Source organism: Schistocerca cancellata, chromosome 1, assembly GCF_023864275.1.
Source record: "Schistocerca cancellata isolate TAMUIC-IGC-003103 chromosome 1, iqSchCanc2.1, whole genome shotgun sequence".
Taxonomy (NCBI): domain Eukaryota; kingdom Metazoa; phylum Arthropoda; class Insecta; order Orthoptera; family Acrididae; genus Schistocerca; species Schistocerca cancellata.
Genome location: NC_064626.1, coordinates 880,770,533 through 880,790,945, shown reverse-complemented (window position 1 = coordinate 880,790,945; position 20,413 = coordinate 880,770,533). Strand labels below are relative to the sequence as shown.

The 20,413-nt window shown below is 49.0% G+C and overlaps 9 non-coding genes across 9 annotated transcripts; all 9 read left to right on the top strand.

Moving 5' to 3' along the window:
- The first annotated feature begins 711 nt into the window (after positions 1–711).
- Positions 712–874, top strand: LOC126095760 (U1 spliceosomal RNA). The gene has a single exon (XR_007521981.1). It is a non-coding gene; the product is annotated as a U1 spliceosomal RNA (small nuclear RNA).
- Positions 875–3,049: 2,175 nt separating this feature from the next.
- LOC126095757 (U1 spliceosomal RNA) lies at positions 3,050–3,212 on the top strand. The gene has a single exon (XR_007521980.1). It is a non-coding gene; the product is annotated as a U1 spliceosomal RNA (small nuclear RNA).
- A 2,175-nt stretch (positions 3,213–5,387) lies between these two features.
- Positions 5,388–5,550, top strand: LOC126095756 (U1 spliceosomal RNA). The gene has a single exon (XR_007521979.1). It is a non-coding gene; the product is annotated as a U1 spliceosomal RNA (small nuclear RNA).
- Positions 5,551–7,724: 2,174 nt separating this feature from the next.
- Positions 7,725–7,887, top strand: LOC126095754 (U1 spliceosomal RNA). Its single transcript, XR_007521978.1, has one exon. It is a non-coding gene; the product is annotated as a U1 spliceosomal RNA (small nuclear RNA).
- A 2,174-nt stretch (positions 7,888–10,061) lies between these two features.
- LOC126095749 (U1 spliceosomal RNA) lies at positions 10,062–10,224 on the top strand. Its single transcript, XR_007521977.1, has one exon. It is a non-coding gene; the product is annotated as a U1 spliceosomal RNA (small nuclear RNA).
- Positions 10,225–12,398: 2,174 nt separating this feature from the next.
- LOC126095763 (U1 spliceosomal RNA) lies at positions 12,399–12,562 on the top strand. The gene has a single exon (XR_007521983.1). It is a non-coding gene; the product is annotated as a U1 spliceosomal RNA (small nuclear RNA).
- A 2,181-nt stretch (positions 12,563–14,743) lies between these two features.
- On the top strand, positions 14,744–14,905 carry LOC126095775 (U1 spliceosomal RNA). Its single transcript, XR_007521986.1, has one exon. It is a non-coding gene; the product is annotated as a U1 spliceosomal RNA (small nuclear RNA).
- Positions 14,906–17,083: 2,178 nt separating this feature from the next.
- On the top strand, positions 17,084–17,247 carry LOC126095785 (U1 spliceosomal RNA). The gene has a single exon (XR_007521987.1). It is a non-coding gene; the product is annotated as a U1 spliceosomal RNA (small nuclear RNA).
- Positions 17,248–19,423: 2,176 nt separating this feature from the next.
- LOC126095769 (U1 spliceosomal RNA) lies at positions 19,424–19,587 on the top strand. The gene has a single exon (XR_007521984.1). It is a non-coding gene; the product is annotated as a U1 spliceosomal RNA (small nuclear RNA).
- Positions 19,588–20,413: the final 826 nt, after the last annotated feature.

The window sequence follows — 20,413 nt, the reverse complement described above, 5'->3', positions numbered from 1 at the left end:
AGATCGTGCTCGAGATGAACAGAAAAAAGAAGTGTTACCTTACCTTCGAGTGTCTTCTGTTCCATCAGCGTCCAATGGGGTAAGTTGCAGTTTTTGCTCATTATTGTCTTTCCTTAAGAGCCTGCTGACGTGATGTTTGTCCCTCGTGTACAACACCCACGAGTGCATACAGCTTCCTTAGAACATCTGATAGTCAGAGCCTGGTCCTTCGGTTGCTCAGCGACAGACAAGGCCGATTGACAATGCTGCCGTATTTCCTAGCACTAAGGGCTCCCACGGAGGGAGCAAAGGTAAGAGCAATAATTGATTTTGTGGCTTGCACTGTGGCTGGAAGAAACAGTCATTCAGCAAATCTCATTTGCCGTTTTTTGACACCGGCCGAGAAAGAGGGCGACTTTCAGGCGGAGAGGGTGGCTCGAAGGCGGTAACCCCGACATGGCCCGCCATCTCCCGGAGGGTGCAGTAACTTAACCCCAGCAACGGCCGGCGCCGCGAGTCGCGATGTCTTCCGCACGAAAAATGCATCGCTTTCTGCAGAAGGCCGTTATTGTGCCTGTCTGCCTGCTAACTCGACGGCCAACAGCGCGTTTCTAAGGAAGCAAGTACATTCACGGCACCATGCTCTTCGCCGAATGCGACAACGTCAAGAGTTCTCGTTCCACTACGATAGCGCGACGCATTACAAATATTCGCCTGTGGCCGAGGAGAAGCATACTTACCTGGCGTAGAGGATACCGTGATCATGAAGGCGGTTCCTCCGGGGTGAGGCTTGTCCATTGCACTTCGGTCGAGCTGACCCCCGCGATTACTCCAAATGCGAGTAACTCGGGCGCATAATTTTTGGTAGTCGGGACTGCGTTCGCGCTGTCCCGGTGCTAATCTCCATTACAATCAAAGCTTCTCCTCGTGTTTGACGATAAGCACTGACGGTGAGTAATTTGCCAGCTTCTCATAACCGACTAGAAGTGACAGAATACACTAGGAAACGGCGTCCAAAGCCAGAGCCAGCGCACTGCTATTTAACCGCGTGGCACGCTCGCTCGTAATAGCAGCGGCAGCCGCGAGATGGCTCAGGCCATCTAACTTGGCTACGATTTCCGTATTAACGGTCGAACGGCCCCTTTTAGCATCCTCTGTCCATAAACGGATTGCGCGCCAAACGTTATTCGACGGCGCGGCATTCCCTGCAAGCACAGTAACTGCTGTGGCGCGAGCGGGCGTACAGGGGCCATCGGCCAGCCGAACGCTTTGGCGCCTGTGGCATGGTACATGAGGGGCCGGAAGCAAGCGTCTAGCGTAGCGTCTCGAGACTTGCAGACTTGCGGCACTTGAGGAGCTTGTGGGGACGTGAATCGAAGGAAATAACATGACGAGCTGCACCGAAAACGAGAAACATAGATTCTAGCCAACAGCGCCCTGTGCTCCCAGGCGGCCACCCATCCAAGCCCAACCTCGGTGATCGGACGAGAACCGGCGTATTTGTACCCTTCTCTTACCCCGTTGCCGTTGGCGAGTGAATGCTGCAACGTGTGCCGGCAAGTCAGCTTCGGATCCTCACTCAACTTCCACACACAGTGAATATCTTCCTGGCCACGACAGTTTCCCGCCGCAGTTGGCGTCTACCTGCTCTAAGGAATGGCCTTTCGTCGCAGTGGTTGTGTTTCATCTGACAACTTTGCAGGCAACCTAAAATAACGCTTGGAAATGAGCAATTAAAGCACGAGGAGGACTGAAAACGGCCGCAAGAAATTATTAAGCTCGGTTTCGATTGCAACAATTCCAATGAAATTCTCACGTACACTAATTGCAGAGGTAGGTAGGATTAAATAAATTCGTTGTTGAATCACTACATTCGGATAAAAAAAAATACACTTTAAAAAAAAAAAAAAAAAAAAAAATACACTTTATTGTTTAATGTCATTTCTTTACACTTCAGAACTGTTACTACTTCAAAAACAAGCAATTTAATTTATCCTTACTTACTCCATGTCCAAGCAAAGAGACAGAGAGAGGTGAATGTAATGCCCGCTGCAGTTTCAAATGTTTGCACATATAAAACTACTCATAGCGTCACCATAGTCATAAGATATTAATCATTTATGAAATGCCGCAAAATTAATCTGCAGCAAGCTGTGTTGCCATTAGGTGGCAATGGCATTGTTTTCACAGTGCTACCTAGTAGTGGTGCAGCCTAAACGAATTAATTAATTACTTCCCCTAAACTTTTCCATCTAGCTTAAATAATGAAGCATCATTTTTCTCACATACTTTCGTATGCGTGAAGGAAATATCTCCACATTCTGAATTAAAGAGAACAGAAATTTCGTTCGAGCTTTCCAGATCGTGCTCGAGATGAACAGAAAAAAGAAGTGTTACCTTACCTTCGAGTGTCTTCTGTTCCATCAGCGTCCAATGGGGTAAGTTGCAGTTTTTGCTCATTATTGTCTTTCCTTAAGAGCCTGCTGACGTGATGTTTGTCCCTCGTGTACAACACCCACGAGTGCATACAGCTTCCTTAGAACATCTGATAGTCAGAGCCTGGTCCTTCGGTTGCTCAGCGACAGACAAGGCCGATTGACAATGCTGCCGTATTTCCTAGCACTAAGGGCTCCCACGGAGGGAGCAAAGGTAAGAGCAATAATTGATTTTGTGGCTTGCACTGTGGCTGGAAGAAACAGTCATTCAGCAAATCTCATTTGCCGTTTTTTGACACCGGCCGAGAAAGAGGGCGACTTTCAGGCGGAGAGGGTGGCTCGAAGGCGGTAACCCCGACATGGCCCGCCATCTCCCGGAGGGTGCAGTAACTTAACCCCAGCAACGGCCGGCGCCGCGAGTCGCGATGTCTTCCGCACGAAAAATGCATCGCTTTCTGCAGAAGGCCGTTATTGTGCCTGTCTGCCTGCTAACTCGACGGCCAACAGCGCGTTTCTAAGGAAGCAAGTACATTCACGGCACCATGCTCTTCGCCGAATGCGACAACGTCAAGAGTTCTCGTTCCACTACGATAGCGCGACGCATTACAAATATTCGCCTGTGGCCGAGGAGAAGCATACTTACCTGGCGTAGAGGATACCGTGATCATGAAGGCGGTTCCTCCGGGGTGAGGCTTGTCCATTGCACTTCGGTCGAGCTGACCCCCGCGATTACTCCAAATGCGAGTAACTCGGGCGCATAATTTTTGGTAGTCGGGACTGCGTTCGCGCTGTCCCGGTGCTAATCTCCATTACAATCAAAGCTTCTCCTCGTGTTTGACGATAAGCACTGACGGTGAGTAATTTGCCAGCTTCTCATAACCGACTAGAAGTGACAGAATACACTAGGAAACGGCGTCCAAAGCCAGAGCCAGCGCACTGCTATTTAACCGCGTGGCACGCTCGCTCGTAATAGCAGCGGCAGCCGCGAGATGGCTCAGGCCATCTAACTTGGCTACGATTTCCGTATTAACGGTCGAACGGCCCCTTTTAGCATCCTCTGTCCATAAACGGATTGCGCGCCAAACGTTATTCGACGGCGCGGCATTCCCTGCAAGCACAGTAACTGCTGTGGCGCGAGCGGGCGTACAGGGGCCATCGGCCAGCCGAACGCTTTGGCGCCTGTGGCATGGTACATGAGGGGCCGGAAGCAAGCGTCTAGCGTAGCGTCTCGAGACTTGCAGACTTGCGGCACTTGAGGAGCTTGTGGGGACGTGAATCGAAGGAAATAACATGACGAGCTGCACCGAAAACGAGAAACATAGATTCTAGCCAACAGCGCCCTGTGCTCCCAGGCGGCCACCCATCCAAGCCCAACCTCGGTGATCGGACGAGAACCGGCGTATTTGTACCCTTCTCTTACCCCGTTGCCGTTGGCGAGTGAATGCTGCAACGTGTGCCGGCAAGTCAGCTTCGGATCCTCACTCAACTTCCACACACAGTGAATATCTTCCTGGCCACGACAGTTTCCCGCCGCAGTTGGCGTCTACCTGCTCTAAGGAATGGCCTTTCGTCGCAGTGGTTGTGTTTCATCTGACAACTTTGCAGGCAACCTAAAATAACGCTTGGAAATGAGCAATTAAAGCACGAGGAGGACTGAAAACGGCCGCAAGAAATTATTAAGCTCGGTTTCGATTGCAACAATTCCAATGAAATTCTCACGTACACTAATTGCAGAGGTAGGTAGGATTAAATAAATTCGTTGTTGAATCACTACATTCGGATAAAAAAAAATACACTTTAAAAAAAAAAAAAAAAAAAAAAATACACTTTATTGTTTAATGTCATTTCTTTACACTTCAGAACTGTTACTACTTCAAAAACAAGCAATTTAATTTATCCTTACTTACTCCATGTCCAAGCAAAGAGACAGAGAGAGGTGAATGTAATGCCCGCTGCAGTTTCAAATGTTTGCACATATAAAACTACTCATAGCGTCACCATAGTCATAAGATATTAATCATTTATGAAATGCCGCAAAATTAATCTGCAGCAAGCTGTGTTGCCATTAGGTGGCAATGGCATTGTTTTCACAGTGCTACCTAGTAGTGGTGCAGCCTAAACGAATTAATTAATTACTTCCCCTAAACTTTTCCATCTAGCTTAAATAATGAAGCATCATTTTTCTCACATACTTTCGTATGCGTGAAGGAAATATCTCCACATTCTGAATTAAAGAGAACAGAAATTTCGTTCGAGCTTTCCAGATCGTGCTCGAGATGAACAGAAAAAAGAAGTGTTACCTTACCTTCGAGTGTCTTCTGTTCCATCAGCGTCCAATGGGGTAAGTTGCAGTTTTTGCTCATTATTGTCTTTCCTTAAGAGCCTGCTGACGTGATGTTTGTCCCTCGTGTACAACACCCACGAGTGCATACAGCTTCCTTAGAACATCTGATAGTCAGAGCCTGGTCCTTCGGTTGCTCAGCGACAGACAAGGCCGATTGACAATGCTGCCGTATTTCCTAGCACTAAGGGCTCCCACGGAGGGAGCAAAGGTAAGAGCAATAATTGATTTTGTGGCTTGCACTGTGGCTGGAAGAAACAGTCATTCAGCAAATCTCATTTGCCGTTTTTTGACACCGGCCGAGAAAGAGGGCGACTTTCAGGCGGAGAGGGTGGCTCGAAGGCGGTAACCCCGACATGGCCCGCCATCTCCCGGAGGGTGCAGTAACTTAACCCCAGCAACGGCCGGCGCCGCGAGTCGCGATGTCTTCCGCACGAAAAATGCATCGCTTTCTGCAGAAGGCCGTTATTGTGCCTGTCTGCCTGCTAACTCGACGGCCAACAGCGCGTTTCTAAGGAAGCAAGTACATTCACGGCACCATGCTCTTCGCCGAATGCGACAACGTCAAGAGTTCTCGTTCCACTACGATAGCGCGACGCATTACAAATATTCGCCTGTGGCCGAGGAGAAGCATACTTACCTGGCGTAGAGGATACCGTGATCATGAAGGCGGTTCCTCCGGGGTGAGGCTTGTCCATTGCACTTCGGTCGAGCTGACCCCCGCGATTACTCCAAATGCGAGTAACTCGGGCGCATAATTTTTGGTAGTCGGGACTGCGTTCGCGCTGTCCCGGTGCTAATCTCCATTACAATCAAAGCTTCTCCTCGTGTTTGACGATAAGCACTGACGGTGAGTAATTTGCCAGCTTCTCATAACCGACTAGAAGTGACAGAATACACTAGGAAACGGCGTCCAAAGCCAGAGCCAGCGCACTGCTATTTAACCGCGTGGCACGCTCGCTCGTAATAGCAGCGGCAGCCGCGAGATGGCTCAGGCCATCTAACTTGGCTACGATTTCCGTATTAACGGTCGAACGGCCCCTTTTAGCATCCTCTGTCCATAAACGGATTGCGCGCCAAACGTTATTCGACGGCGCGGCATTCCCTGCAAGCACAGTAACTGCTGTGGCGCGAGCGGGCGTACAGGGGCCATCGGCCAGCCGAACGCTTTGGCGCCTGTGGCATGGTACATGAGGGGCCGGAAGCAAGCGTCTAGCGTAGCGTCTCGAGACTTGCAGACTTGCGGCACTTGAGGAGCTTGTGGGGACGTGAATCGAAGGAAATAACATGACGAGCTGCACCGAAAACGAGAAACATAGATTCTAGCCAACAGCGCCCTGTGCTCCCAGGCGGCCACCCATCCAAGCCCAACCTCGGTGATCGGACGAGAACCGGCGTATTTGTACCCTTCTCTTACCCCGTTGCCGTTGGCGAGTGAATGCTGCAACGTGTGCCGGCAAGTCAGCTTCGGATCCTCACTCAACTTCCACACACAGTGAATATCTTCCTGGCCACGACAGTTTCCCGCCGCAGTTGGCGTCTACCTGCTCTAAGGAATGGCCTTTCGTCGCAGTGGTTGTGTTTCATCTGACAACTTTGCAGGCAACCTAAAATAACGCTTGGAAATGAGCAATTAAAGCACGAGGAGGACTGAAAACGGCCGCAAGAAATTATTAAGCTCGGTTTCGATTGCAACAATTCCAATGAAATTCTCACGTACACTAATTGCAGAGGTAGGTAGGATTAAATAAATTCGTTGTTGAATCACTACATTCGGATAAAAAAAAATACACTTTAAAAAAAAAAAAAAAAAAAAAATACACTTTATTGTTTAATGTCATTTCTTTACACTTCAGAACTGTTACTACTTCAAAAACAAGCAATTTAATTTATCCTTACTTACTCCATGTCCAAGCAAAGAGACAGAGAGAGGTGAATGTAATGCCCGCTGCAGTTTCAAATGTTTGCACATATAAAACTACTCATAGCGTCACCATAGTCATAAGATATTAATCATTTATGAAATGCCGCAAAATTAATCTGCAGCAAGCTGTGTTGCCATTAGGTGGCAATGGCATTGTTTTCACAGTGCTACCTAGTAGTGGTGCAGCCTAAACGAATTAATTAATTACTTCCCCTAAACTTTTCCATCTAGCTTAAATAATGAAGCATCATTTTTCTCACATACTTTCGTATGCGTGAAGGAAATATCTCCACATTCTGAATTAAAGAGAACAGAAATTTCGTTCGAGCTTTCCAGATCGTGCTCGAGATGAACAGAAAAAAGAAGTGTTACCTTACCTTCGAGTGTCTTCTGTTCCATCAGCGTCCAATGGGGTAAGTTGCAGTTTTTGCTCATTATTGTCTTTCCTTAAGAGCCTGCTGACGTGATGTTTGTCCCTCGTGTACAACACCCACGAGTGCATACAGCTTCCTTAGAACATCTGATAGTCAGAGCCTGGTCCTTCGGTTGCTCAGCGACAGACAAGGCCGATTGACAATGCTGCCGTATTTCCTAGCACTAAGGGCTCCCACGGAGGGAGCAAAGGTAAGAGCAATAATTGATTTTGTGGCTTGCACTGTGGCTGGAAGAAACAGTCATTCAGCAAATCTCATTTGCCGTTTTTTGACACCGGCCGAGAAAGAGGGCGACTTTCAGGCGGAGAGGGTGGCTCGAAGGCGGTAACCCCGACATGGCCCGCCATCTCCCGGAGGGTGCAGTAACTTAACCCCAGCAACGGCCGGCGCCGCGAGTCGCGATGTCTTCCGCACGAAAAATGCATCGCTTTCTGCAGAAGGCCGTTATTGTGCCTGTCTGCCTGCTAACTCGACGGCCAACAGCGCGTTTCTAAGGAAGCAAGTACATTCACGGCACCATGCTCTTCGCCGAATGCGACAACGTCAAGAGTTCTCGTTCCACTACGATAGCGCGACGCATTACAAATATTCGCCTGTGGCCGAGGAGAAGCATACTTACCTGGCGTAGAGGATACCGTGATCATGAAGGCGGTTCCTCCGGGGTGAGGCTTGTCCATTGCACTTCGGTCGAGCTGACCCCCGCGATTACTCCAAATGCGAGTAACTCGGGCGCATAATTTTTGGTAGTCGGGACTGCGTTCGCGCTGTCCCGGTGCTAATCTCCATTACAATCAAAGCTTCTCCTCGTGTTTGACGATAAGCACTGACGGTGAGTAATTTGCCAGCTTCTCATAACCGACTAGAAGTGACAGAATACACTAGGAAACGGCGTCCAAAGCCAGAGCCAGCGCACTGCTATTTAACCGCGTGGCACGCTCGCTCGTAATAGCAGCGGCAGCCGCGAGATGGCTCAGGCCATCTAACTTGGCTACGATTTCCGTATTAACGGTCGAACGGCCCCTTTTAGCATCCTCTGTCCATAAACGGATTGCGCGCCAAACGTTATTCGACGGCGCGGCATTCCCTGCAAGCACAGTAACTGCTGTGGCGCGAGCGGGCGTACAGGGGCCATCGGCCAGCCGAACGCTTTGGCGCCTGTGGCATGGTACATGAGGGGCCGGAAGCAAGCGTCTAGCGTAGCGTCTCGAGACTTGCAGACTTGCGGCACTTGAGGAGCTTGTGGGGACGTGAATCGAAGGAAATAACATGACGAGCTGCACCGAAAACGAGAAACATAGATTCTAGCCAACAGCGCCCTGTGCTCCCAGGCGGCCACCCATCCAAGCCCAACCTCGGTGATCGGACGAGAACCGGCGTATTTGTACCCTTCTCTTACCCCGTTGCCGTTGGCGAGTGAATGCTGCAACGTGTGCCGGCAAGTCAGCTTCGGATCCTCATCAACTTCCACACACAGTGAATATCTTCCTGGCCACGACAGTTTCCCGCCGCAGTTGGCGTCTACCTGCTCTAAGGAATGGCCTTTCGTCGCAGTGGTTGTGTTTCATCTGACAACTTTGCAGGCAACCTAAAATAACGCTTGGAAATGAGCAATTAAAGCACGAGGAGGACTGAAAACGGCCGCAAGAAATTATTAAGCTCGGTTTCGATTGCAACAATTCCAATGAAATTCTCACGTACACTAATTGCAGAGGTAGGTAGGATTAAATAAATTCGTTGTTGAATCACTACATTCGGATAAAAAAAAATACACTTTAAAAAAAAAAAAAAAAAAAAAATACACTTTATTGTTTAATGTCATTTCTTTACACTTCAGAACTGTTACTACTTCAAAAACAAGCAATTTAATTTATCCTTACTTACTCCATGTCCAAGCAAAGAGACAGAGAGAGGTGAATGTAATGCCCGCTGCAGTTTCAAATGTTTGCACATATAAAACTACTCATAGCGTCACCATAGTCATAAGATATTAATCATTTATGAAATGCCGCAAAATTAATCTGCAGCAAGCTGTGTTGCCATTAGGTGGCAATGGCATTGTTTTCACAGTGCTACCTAGTAGTGGTGCAGCCTAAACGAATTAATTAATTACTTCCCCTAAACTTTTCCATCTAGCTTAAATAATGAAGCATCATTTTTCTCACATACTTTCGTATGCGTGAAGGAAATATCTCCACATTCTGAATTAAAGAGAACAGAAATTTCGTTCGAGCTTTCCAGATCGTGCTCGAGATGAACAGAAAAAAGAAGTGTTACCTTACCTTCGAGTGTCTTCTGTTCCATCAGCGTCCAATGGGGTAAGTTGCAGTTTTTGCTCATTATTGTCTTTCCTTAAGAGCCTGCTGACGTGATGTTTGTCCCTCGTGTACAACACCCACGAGTGCATACAGCTTCCTTAGAACATCTGATAGTCAGAGCCTGGTCCTTCGGTTGCTCAGCGACAGACAAGGCCGATTGACAATGCTGCCGTATTTCCTAGCACTAAGGGCTCCCACGGAGGGAGCAAAGGTAAGAGCAATAATTGATTTTGTGGCTTGCACTGTGGCTGGAAGAAACAGTCATTCAGCAAATCTCATTTGCCGTTTTTTGACACCGGCCGAGAAAGAGGGCGACTTTCAGGCGGAGAGGGTGGTCTCGAAGGCGGTAACCCCGACATGGCCCGCCATCTCCCGGAGGGTGCAGTAACTTAACCCCAGCAACGGCCGGCGCCGCGAGTCGCGATGTCTTCCGCACGAAAAATGCATCGCTTTCTGCAGAAGGCCGTTATTGTGCCTGTCTGCCTGCTAACTCGACGGCCAACAGCGCGTTTCTAAGGAAGCAAGTACATTCACGGCACCATGCTCTTCGCCGAATGCGACAACGTCAAGAGTTCTCGTTCCACTACGATAGCGCGACGCATTACAAATATTCGCCTGTGGCCGAGGAGAAGCATACTTACCTGGCGTAGAGGATACCGTGATCATGAAGGCGGTTCCTCCGGGGTGAGGCTTGTCCATTGCACTTCGGTCGAGCTGACCCCCGCGATTACTCCAAATGCGAGTAACTCGGGCGCATAATTTTTGGTAGTCGGGACTGCGTTCGCGCTGTCCCGGTGCTAATCTCCATTACAATCAAAGCTTCTCCTCGTGTTTGACGATAAGCACTGACGGTGAGTAATTTGCCAGCTTCTCATAACCGACTAGAAGTGACAGAATACACTAGGAAACGGCGTCCAAAGCCAGAGCCAGCGCACTGCTATTTAACCGCGTGGCACGCTCGCTCGTAATAGCAGCGGCAGCCGCGAGATGGCTCAGGCCATCTAACTTGGCTACGATTTCCGTATTAACGGTCGAACGGCCCCTTTTAGCATCCTCTGTCCATAAACGGATTGCGCGCCAAACGTTATTCGACGGCGCGGCATTCCCTGCAAGCACAGTAACTGCTGTGGCGCGAGCGGGCGTACAGGGGCCATCGGCCAGCCGAACGCTTTGGCGCCTGTGGCATGGTACATGAGGGGCCGGAAGCAAGCGTCTAGCGTAGCGTCTCGAGACTTGCAGACTTGCGGCACTTGAGGAGCTTGTGGGGACGTGAATCGAAGGAAATAACATGACGAGCTGCACCGAAAACGAGAAACATAGATTCTAGCCAACAGCGCCCTGTGCTCCCAGGCGGCCACCCATCCAAGCCCAACCTCGGTGATCGGACGAGAACCGGCGTATTTGTACCCTTCTCTTACCCCGTTGCCGTTGGCGAGTGAATGCTGCAACGTGTGCCGGCAAGTCAGCTTCGGATCCTCACTCAACTTCCACACACAGTGAATATCTTCCTGGCCACGACAGTTTCCCGCCGCAGTTGGCGTCTACCTGCTCTAAGGAATGGCCTTTCGTCGCAGTGGTTGTGTTTCATCTGACAACTTTGCAGGCAACCTAAAATAACGCTTGGAAATGAGCAATTAAAGCACGAGGAGGACTGAAAACGGCCGCAAGAAATTATTAAGCTCGGTTTCGATTGCAACAATTCCAATGAAATTCTCACGTACACTAATTGCAGAGGTAGGTAGGATTAAATAAATTCGTTGTTGAATCACTACATTCGGATAAAAAAAAATACACTTTAAAAAAAAAAAAAAAAAAAAAATACACTTTATTGTTTAATGTCATTTCTTTACACTTCAGAACTGTTACTACTTCAAAAACAAGCAATTTAATTTATCCTTACTTACTCCATGTCCAAGCAAAGAGACAGAGAGAGGTGAATGTAATGCCCGCTGCAGTTTCAAATGTTTGCACATATAAAACTACTCATAGCGTCACCATAGTCATAAGATATTAATCATTTATGAAATGCCGCAAAATTAATCTGCAGCAAGCTGTGTTGCCATTAGGTGGCAATGGCATTGTTTTCACAGTGCTACCTAGTAGTGGTGCAGCCTAAACGAATTAATTAATTACTTCCCCTAAACTTTTCCATCTAGCTTAAATAATGAAGCATCATTTTTCTCACATACTTTCGTATGCGTGAAGGAAATATCTCCACATTCTGAATTAAAGAGAACAGAAATTTCGTTCGAGCTTTCCAGATCGTGCTCGAGATGAACAGAAAAAAGAAGTGTTACCTTACCTTCGAGTGTCTTCTGTTCCATCAGCGTCCAATGGGGTAAGTTGCAGTTTTTGCTCATTATTGTCTTTCCTTAAGAGCCTGCTGACGTGATGTTTGTCCCTCGTGTACAACACCCACGAGTGCATACAGCTTCCTTAGAACATCTGATAGTCAGAGCCTGGTCCTTCGGTTGCTCAGCGACAGACAAGGCCGATTGACAATGCTGCCGTATTTCCTAGCACTAAGGGCTCCCACGGAGGGAGCAAAGGTAAGAGCAATAATTGATTTTGTGGCTTGCACTGTGGCTGGAAGAAACAGTCATTCAGCAAATCTCATTTGCCGTTTTTTGACACCGGCCGAGAAAGAGGGCGACTTTCAGGCGGAGAGGGTGGCTCGAAGGCGGTAACCCCGACATGGCCCGCCATCTCCCGGAGGGTGCAGTAACTTAACCCCAGCAACGGCCGGCGCCGCGAGTCGCGATGTCTTCCGCACGAAAAATGCATCGCTTTCTGCAGAAGGCCGTTATTGTGCCTGTCTGCCTGCTAACTCGACGGCCAACAGCGCGTTTCTAAGGAAGCAAGTACATTCACGGCACCATGCTCTTCGCCGAATGCGACAACGTCAAGAGTTCTCGTTCCACTACGATAGCGCGACGCATTACAAATATTCGCCTGTGGCCGAGGAGAAGCATACTTACCTGGCGTAGAGGATACCGTGATCATGAAGGCGGTTCCTCCGGGGTGAGGCTTGTCCATTGCACTTCGGTCGAGCTGACCCCCGCGATTACTCCAAATGCGAGTAACTCGGGGCGCATAATTTTTGGTAGTCGGGACTGCGTTCGCGCTGTCCCGGTGCTAATCTCCATTACAATCAAAGCTTCTCCTCGTGTTTGACGATAAGCACTGACGGTGAGTAATTTGCCAGCTTCTCATAACCGACTAGAAGTGACAGAATACACTAGGAAACGGCGTCCAAAGCCAGAGCCAGCGCACTGCTATTTAACCGCGTGGCACGCTCGCTCGTAATAGCAGCGGCAGCCGCGAGATGGCTCAGGCCATCTAACTTGGCTACGATTTCCGTATTAACGGTCGAACGGCCCCTTTTAGCATCCTCTGTCCATAAACGGATTGCGCGCCAAACGTTATTCGACGGCGCGGCATTCCCCTGCAAGCACAGTAACTGCTGTGGCGCGAGCGGGGCGTACAGGGGCCATCGGCCAGCCGAACGCTTTGGCGCCTGTGGCATGGTACATGAGGGGCCGGAAGCAAGCGTCTAGCGTAGCGTCTCGAGACTTGCAGACTTGCGGCACTTGAGGAGCTTGTGGGGACGTGAATCGAAGGAAATAACATGACGAGCTGCACCGAAAACGAGAAACATAGATTCTAGCCAACAGCGCCCTGTGCTCCCAGGCGGCCACCCATCCAAGCCCAACCTCGGTGATCGGACGAGAACCGGCGTATTTGTACCCTTCTCTTACCCCGTTGCCGTTGGCGAGTGAATGCTGCAACGTGTGCCGGCAAGTCAGCTTCGGATCCTCACTCAACTTCCACACACAGTGAATATCTTCCTGGCCACGACAGTTTCCCGCCGCAGTTGGCGTCTACCTGCTCTAAGGAATGGCCTTTCGTCGCAGTGGTTGTGTTTCATCTGACAACTTTGCAGGCAACCTAAAATAACGCTTGGAAATGAGCAATTAAAGCACGAGGAGGACTGAAAACGGCCGCAAGAAATTATTAAGCTCGGTTTCGATTGCAACAATTCCAATGAAATTCTCACGTACACTAATTGCAGAGGTAGGTAGGATTAAATAAATTCGTTGTTGAATCACTACATTCGGATAAAAAAAAATACACTTTAAAAAAAAAAAAAAAAAAAAAAAATACACTTTATTGTTTAATGTCATTTCTTTACACTTCAGAACTGTTACTACTTCAAAAACAAGCAATTTAATTTATCCTTACTTACTCCATGTCCAAGCAAAGAGACAGAGAGAGGTGAATGTAATGCCCGCTGCAGTTTCAAATGTTTGCACATATAAAACTACTCATAGCGTCACCATAGTCATAAGATATTAATCATTTATGAAATGCCGCAAAATTAATCTGCAGCAAGCTGTGTTGCCATTAGGTGGCAATGGCATTGTTTTCACAGTGCTACCTAGTAGTGGTGCAGCCTAAACGAATTAATTAATTACTTCCCCTAAACTTTTCCATCTAGCTTAAATAATGAAGCATCATTTTTCTCACATACTTTCGTATGCGTGAAGGAAATATCTCCACATTCTGAATTAAAGAGAACAGAAATTTCGTTCGAGCTTTCCAGATCGTGCTCGAGATGAACAGAAAAAAAGAAGTGTTACCTTACCTTCGAGTGTCTTCTGTTCCATCAGCGTCCAATGGGGTAAGTTGCAGTTTTTGCTCATTATTGTCTTTCCCTTAAGAGCCTGCTGACGTGATGTTTGTCCCTCGTGTACAACACCCACGAGTGCATACAGCTTCCTTAGAACATCTGATAGTCAGAGCCTGGTCCTTCGGTTGCTCAGCGACAGACAAGGCCGATTGACAATGCTGCCGTATTTCCTAGCACTAAGGGCTCCCACGGAGGGAGCAAAGGTAAGAGCAATAATTGATTTTGTGGCTTGCACTGTGGCTGGAAGAAACAGTCATTCAGCAAATCTCATTTGCCGTTTTTTGACACCGGCCGAGAAAGAGGGCGACTTTCAGGCGGAGAGGGTGGCTCGAAGGCGGTAACCCCGACATGGCCCGCCATCTCCCGGAGGGTGCAGTAACTTAACCCCAGCAACGGCCGGCGCCGCGAGTCGCGATGTCTTCCGCACGAAAAAATGCATCGCTTTCTGCAGAAGGCCGTTATTGTGCCTGTCTGCCTGCTAACTCGACGGCCAACAGCGCGTTTCTAAGGAAGCAAGTACATTCACGGCACCATGCTCTTCGCCGAATGCGACAACGTCAAGAGTTCTCGTTCCACTACGATAGCGCGACGCATTACAAATATTCGCCTGTGGCCGAGGAGAAGCATACTTACCTGGCGTAGAGGATACCGTGATCATGAAGGCGGTTCCTCCGGGGTGAGGCTTGTCCATTGCACTTCGGTCGAGCTGACCCCCGCGATTACTCCAAATGCGAGTACTCGGGCGCATAATTTTTGGTAGTCGGGACTGCGTTCGCGCTGTCCCGGTGCTAATCTCCATTACAATCAAAGCTTCTCCTCGTGTTTGACGATAAGCACTGACGGTGAGTAATTTGCCAGCTTCTCATAACCGACTAGAAGTGACAGAATACACTAGGAAACGGCGTCCAAAGCCAGAGCCAGCGCACTGCTATTTAACCGCGTGGCACGCTCGCTCGTAATAGCAGCGGCAGCCGCGAGATGGCTCAGGCCATCTAACTTGGCTACGATTTCCGTATTAACGGTCGAACGGGCCCCCTTTTAGCATCCTCTGTCCATAAACGGATTGCGCGCCAAACGTTATTCGACGGCGCGGCATTCCCCTGCAAGCACAGTAACTGCTGTGGCGCGAGCGGGCGTACAGGGGCCATCGGCCAGCCGAACGCTTTGGCGCCTGTGGCATGGTACATGAGGGGCCGGAAGCAAGCGTCTAGCGTAGCGTCTCGAGACTTGCAGACTTGCGGCACTTGAGGAGCTTGTGGGGACGTGAATCGAAGGAAATAACATGACGAGCTGCACCGAAAACGAGAAACATAGATTCTAGCCAACAGCGCCCTGTGCTCCCAGGCGGCCACCCATCCAAGCCCAACCTCGGTGATCGGACGAGAACCGGCGTATTTGTACCCTTCTCTTACCCCGTTGCCGTTGGCGAGTGAATGCTGCAACGTGTGCCGGCAAGTCAGCTTCGGATCCTCACTCAACTTCCACACACAGTGAATATCTTCCTGGCCACGACAGTTTCCCGCCGCAGTTGGCGTCTACCTGCTCTAAGGAATGGCCTTTCGTCGCAGTGGTTGTGTTTCATCTGACAACTTTGCAGGCAACCTAAAATAACGCTTGGAAATGAGCAATTAAAGCACGAGGAGGACTGAAAACGGCCGCAAGAAATTATTAAGCTCGGTTTCGATTGCAACAATTCCAATGAAATTCTCACGTACACTAATTGCAGAGGTAGGTAGGATTAAATAAATTCGTTGTTGAATCACTACATTCGGATAAAAAAAAATACACTTTAAAAAAAAAAAAAAAAAAAAAATACACTTTATTGTTTAATGTCATTTCTTTACACTTCAGAACTGTTACTACTTCAAAAACAAGCAATTTAATTTATCCTTACTTACTCCATGTCCAAGCAAAGAGACAGAGAGAGGTGAATGTAATGCCCGCTGCAGTTTCAAATGTTTGCACATATAAAACTACTCATAGCGTCACCATAGTCATAAGATATTAATCATTTATGAAATGCCGCAAAATTAATCTGCAGCAAGCTGTGTTGCCATTAGGTGGCAATGGCATTGTTTTCACAGTGCTACCTAGTAGTGGTGCAGCCTAAACGAATTAATTAATTACTTCCCCTAAACTTTTCCATCTAGCTTAAATAATGAAGCATCATTTTTCTCACATACTTTCGTATGCGTGAAGGAAATATCTCCACATTCTGAATTAAAGAGAACAGAAATTTCGTTCGAGCTTTCCAGATCGTGCTCGAGATGAACAGAAAAAAGAGTGTTACCTTACCTTCGAGTGTCTTCTGTTCCATCAGCGTCCAATGGGGTAAGTTGCAGTTTTTTGCTCATTATTGTCTTTCCTTAAGAGCCTGCTGACGTGATGTTTGTCCCTCGTGTACAACACCCACGAGTGCATACAGCTTCCTTAGAACATCTGATAGTCAGAGCCTGGTCCTTCGGTTGCTCAGCGACCAGACAAGGCCGATTGACAATGCTGCCGTATTTCCTAGCACTAAGGGCTCCCACGGAGGGAGCAAAGGTAAGAGCAATAATTGATTTTGTGGCTTGCACTGTGGCTGGAAGAAACAGTCATTCAGCAAATCTCATTTGCCGTTTTTTGACACCGGCCGAGAAAGAGGGCGACTTTCAGGCGGAGAGGGTGGCTCGAAGGCGGTAACCCCGACATGGCCCGCCATCTCCCGGAGGGTGCAGTAACTTAACCCCAGCAACGGCCGGCGCCGCGAGTCGCGATGTCTTCCGCACGAAAAATGCATCGCTTTCTGCAGAAGGCCGTTATTGTGCCTGTCTGCCTGCTAACTCGACGGCCAACAGCGCGTTTCTAAGGAAGCAAGTACATTCACGGCACCATGCTCTTCGCCGAATGCGACAACGTCAAGAGTTCTCGTTCCACTACGATAGCGCGACGCATTACAAATATTCGCCTGTGGCCGAGGAGAAGCATACTTACCTGGCGTAGAGGATACCGTGATCATGAAGGCGGTTCCTCCGGGGTGAGGCTTGTCCATTGCACTTCGGTCGAGCTGACCCCCCGCGATTACTCCAAATGCGAGTAACTCGGGCGCATAATTTTTGGTAGTCGGGACTTGCGTTCGCGCTGTCCCGGTGCTAATCTCCATTACAATCAAAGCTTCTCCTCGTGTTTGACGATAAGCACTGACGGTGAGTAATTTGCCAGCTTCTCATAACCGACTAGAAGTGACAGAATACACTAGGAAACGGCGTCCAAAGCCAGAGCCAGCGCACTGCTATTTAACCGCGTGGCACGCTCGCTCGTAATAGCAGCGGCAGCCGCGAGATGGCTCAGGCCATCTAACTTGGCTACGATTTCCGTATTAACGGTCGAACGGCCCCTTTTAGCATCCTCTGTCCATAAACGGATTGCGCGCCAAACGTTATTCGACGGCGCGGCATTCCCTGCAAGCACAGTAACTGCTGTGGCGCGAGCGGGCGTACAGGGGCCATCGGCCAGCCGAACGCTTTGGCGCCTGTGGCATGGTACATGAGGGGCCGGAAGCAAGCGTCTAGCGTAGCGTCTCGAGACTTGCAGACTTGCGGCACTTGAGGAGCTTGTGGGGACGTGAATCGAAGGAAATAACATGACGAGCTGCACCGAAAACGAGAAACATAGATTCTAGCCAACAGCGCCCTGTGCTCCCAGGCGGCCACCCATCCAAGCCCAACCTCGGTGATCGGACGAGAACCGGCGTATTTGTACCCTTCTCTTACCCCGTTGCCGTTGGCGAGTGAATGCTGCAACGTGTGCCGGCAAGTCAGCTTCGGATCCTCACTCAACTTCCACACACAGTGAATATCTTCCTGGCCACGACAGTTTCCCGCCGCAGTTGGCGTCTACCTGCTCTAAGGAATGGCCTTTCGTCGCAGTGGTTGTGTTTCATCTGACAACTTTGCAGGCAACCTAAAATAACGCTTGGAAATGAGCAATTAAAGCACGAGGAGGACTGAAAACGGCCGCAAGAAATTATTAAGCTCGGTTTCGATTGCAACAATTCCAATGAAATTCTCACGTACACTAATTGCAGAGGTAGGTAGGATTAAATAAATTCGTTGTTGAATCACTACATTCGGATAAAAAAAAATACACTTTAAAAAAAAAAAAAAAAAAAAAAATACACTTTATTGTTTAATGTCATTTCTTTACACTTCAGAACTGTTACTACTTCAAAAACAAGCAATTTAATTTATCCTTACTTACTCCATGTCCAAGCAAAGAGACAGAGAGAGGTGAATGTAATGCCCGCTGCAGTTTCAAATGTTTGCACATATAAAACTACTCATAGCGTCACCATAGTCATAAGATATTAATCATTTATGAAATGCCGCAAAATTAATCTGCAGCAAGCTGTGTTGCCATTAGGGTGGGCAATGGCATTGTTTTCACAGTGCTACCTAGTAGTGGTGCAGCCTAAACGAATTAATTAATTACTTCCCCTAAACTTTTCCATCTAGCTTAAATAATGAAGCATCATTTTTCTCACATACTTTCGTATGCGTGAAGGAAATATCTCCACATTCTGAATTAAAGAGAACAGAAATTTCGTTCGAGCTTTCCAGATCGTGCTCGAGATGAACAGAAAAAAGAAGTGTTACCTTACCTTCGAGTGTCTTCTGTTCCATCAGCGTCCAATGGGGTAAGTTGCAGTTTTTGCTCATTATTGTCTTTCCTTAAGAGCCTGCTGACGTGATGTTTGTCCCTCGTGTACAACACCCACGAGTGCATACAGCTTCCTTAGAACATCTGATAGTCAGAGCCTGGTCCTTCGGTTGCTCAGCGACAGACAAGGCCGATTGACAATGCTGCCGTATTTCCTAGCACTAAGGGCTCCCACGGAGGGAGCAAAAGGTAAGAGCAATAATTGATTTTGTGGCTTGCACTGTGGCTGGAAGAAACAGTCATTCAGCAAATCTCATTTGCCGTTTTTTGACACCGGCCGAGAAAGAGGCGACTTTCAGGCGGAGAGGGTGGCTCGAAGGCGGTAACCCCGACATGGCCCGCCATCTCCGGAGGGTGCAGTAACTTAACCCCAGCAACGGCCGGCGCCGCGAGTCGCGATGTCTTCCGCACGAAAAATGCATCGCTTCTGCAGAAGGCCGTTATTGTGCCTGTCTGCCTGCTAACTCGACGGCCAACAGCGCGTTTCTAAGGAAGCAAGTACATTCACGGCACCATGCTCTTCGCCGAATGCGACAACGTCAAGAGTTCTCGTTCCACTACGATAGCGCGACGCATTACAAATATTCGCCTGTGGCCGAGGAGAAGCATACTTACCTGGCGTAGAGGATACCGTGATCATGAAGGCGGTTCCTCCGGGGTGAGGCTTGTCCATTGCACTTCGGTCGAGCTGACCCCCCGCGATTACTCCAAATGCGAGTAACTCGGGCGCATAATTTTTGGTAGTCGGGACTGCGTTCGCGCTGTCCCGGTGCTAATCTCCATTACAATCAAAGCTTCTCCTCGTGTTTGACGATAAGCACTGACGGTGAGTAATTTGCCAGCTTCTCATAACCGACTAGAAGTGACAGAATACACTAGGAAACGGCGTCCAAAGCCAGAGCCAGCGCACTGCTATTTAACCGCGTGGCACGCTCGCTCGTAATAGCAGCGGCAGCCGCGAGATGGCTCAGGCCATCTAACTTGGCTACGATTTCCGTATTAACGGTCGAACGGCCCCTTTTAGCATCCTCTGTCCATAAACGGATTGCGCGCCAAACGTTATTCGACGGCGCGGCATTCCCTGCAAGCACAGTAACTTGCTGTGGCGCGAGCGGGCGTACAGGGGCCATCGGCCAGCCGAACGCTTTGGCGCCTGTGGCATGGTACATGAGGGGCCGGAAGCAAGCGTCTAGCGTAGCGTCTCGAGACTTGCAGACTTGCGGCACTTGAGGAGCTTGTGGGGACCGTGAATCGAAGGAAATAACATGACGAGCTGCACCGAAAACGAGAAACATAGATTCTAGCCAACAGCGCCCTGTGCTCCCAGGCGGCCACCCATCCAAGCCCAACCTCGGTGATCGGACGAGAACCGGCGTATTTGTACCCTTCTCTTACCCCGTTGCCGTTGGCGAGTGAATGCTGCAACGTGTGCCGGCAAGTCAGCTTCGGATCCTCACTCAACTTCCACACACAGTGAATATCTTCCTGGCCACGACAGTTTCCCGCCGCAGTTGGCGTCTACCTGCTCTAAGGAATGGCCTTTCGTCGCAGTGGTTGTGTTTCATCTGACAACTTTGCAGGCACCTAAAATAACGCT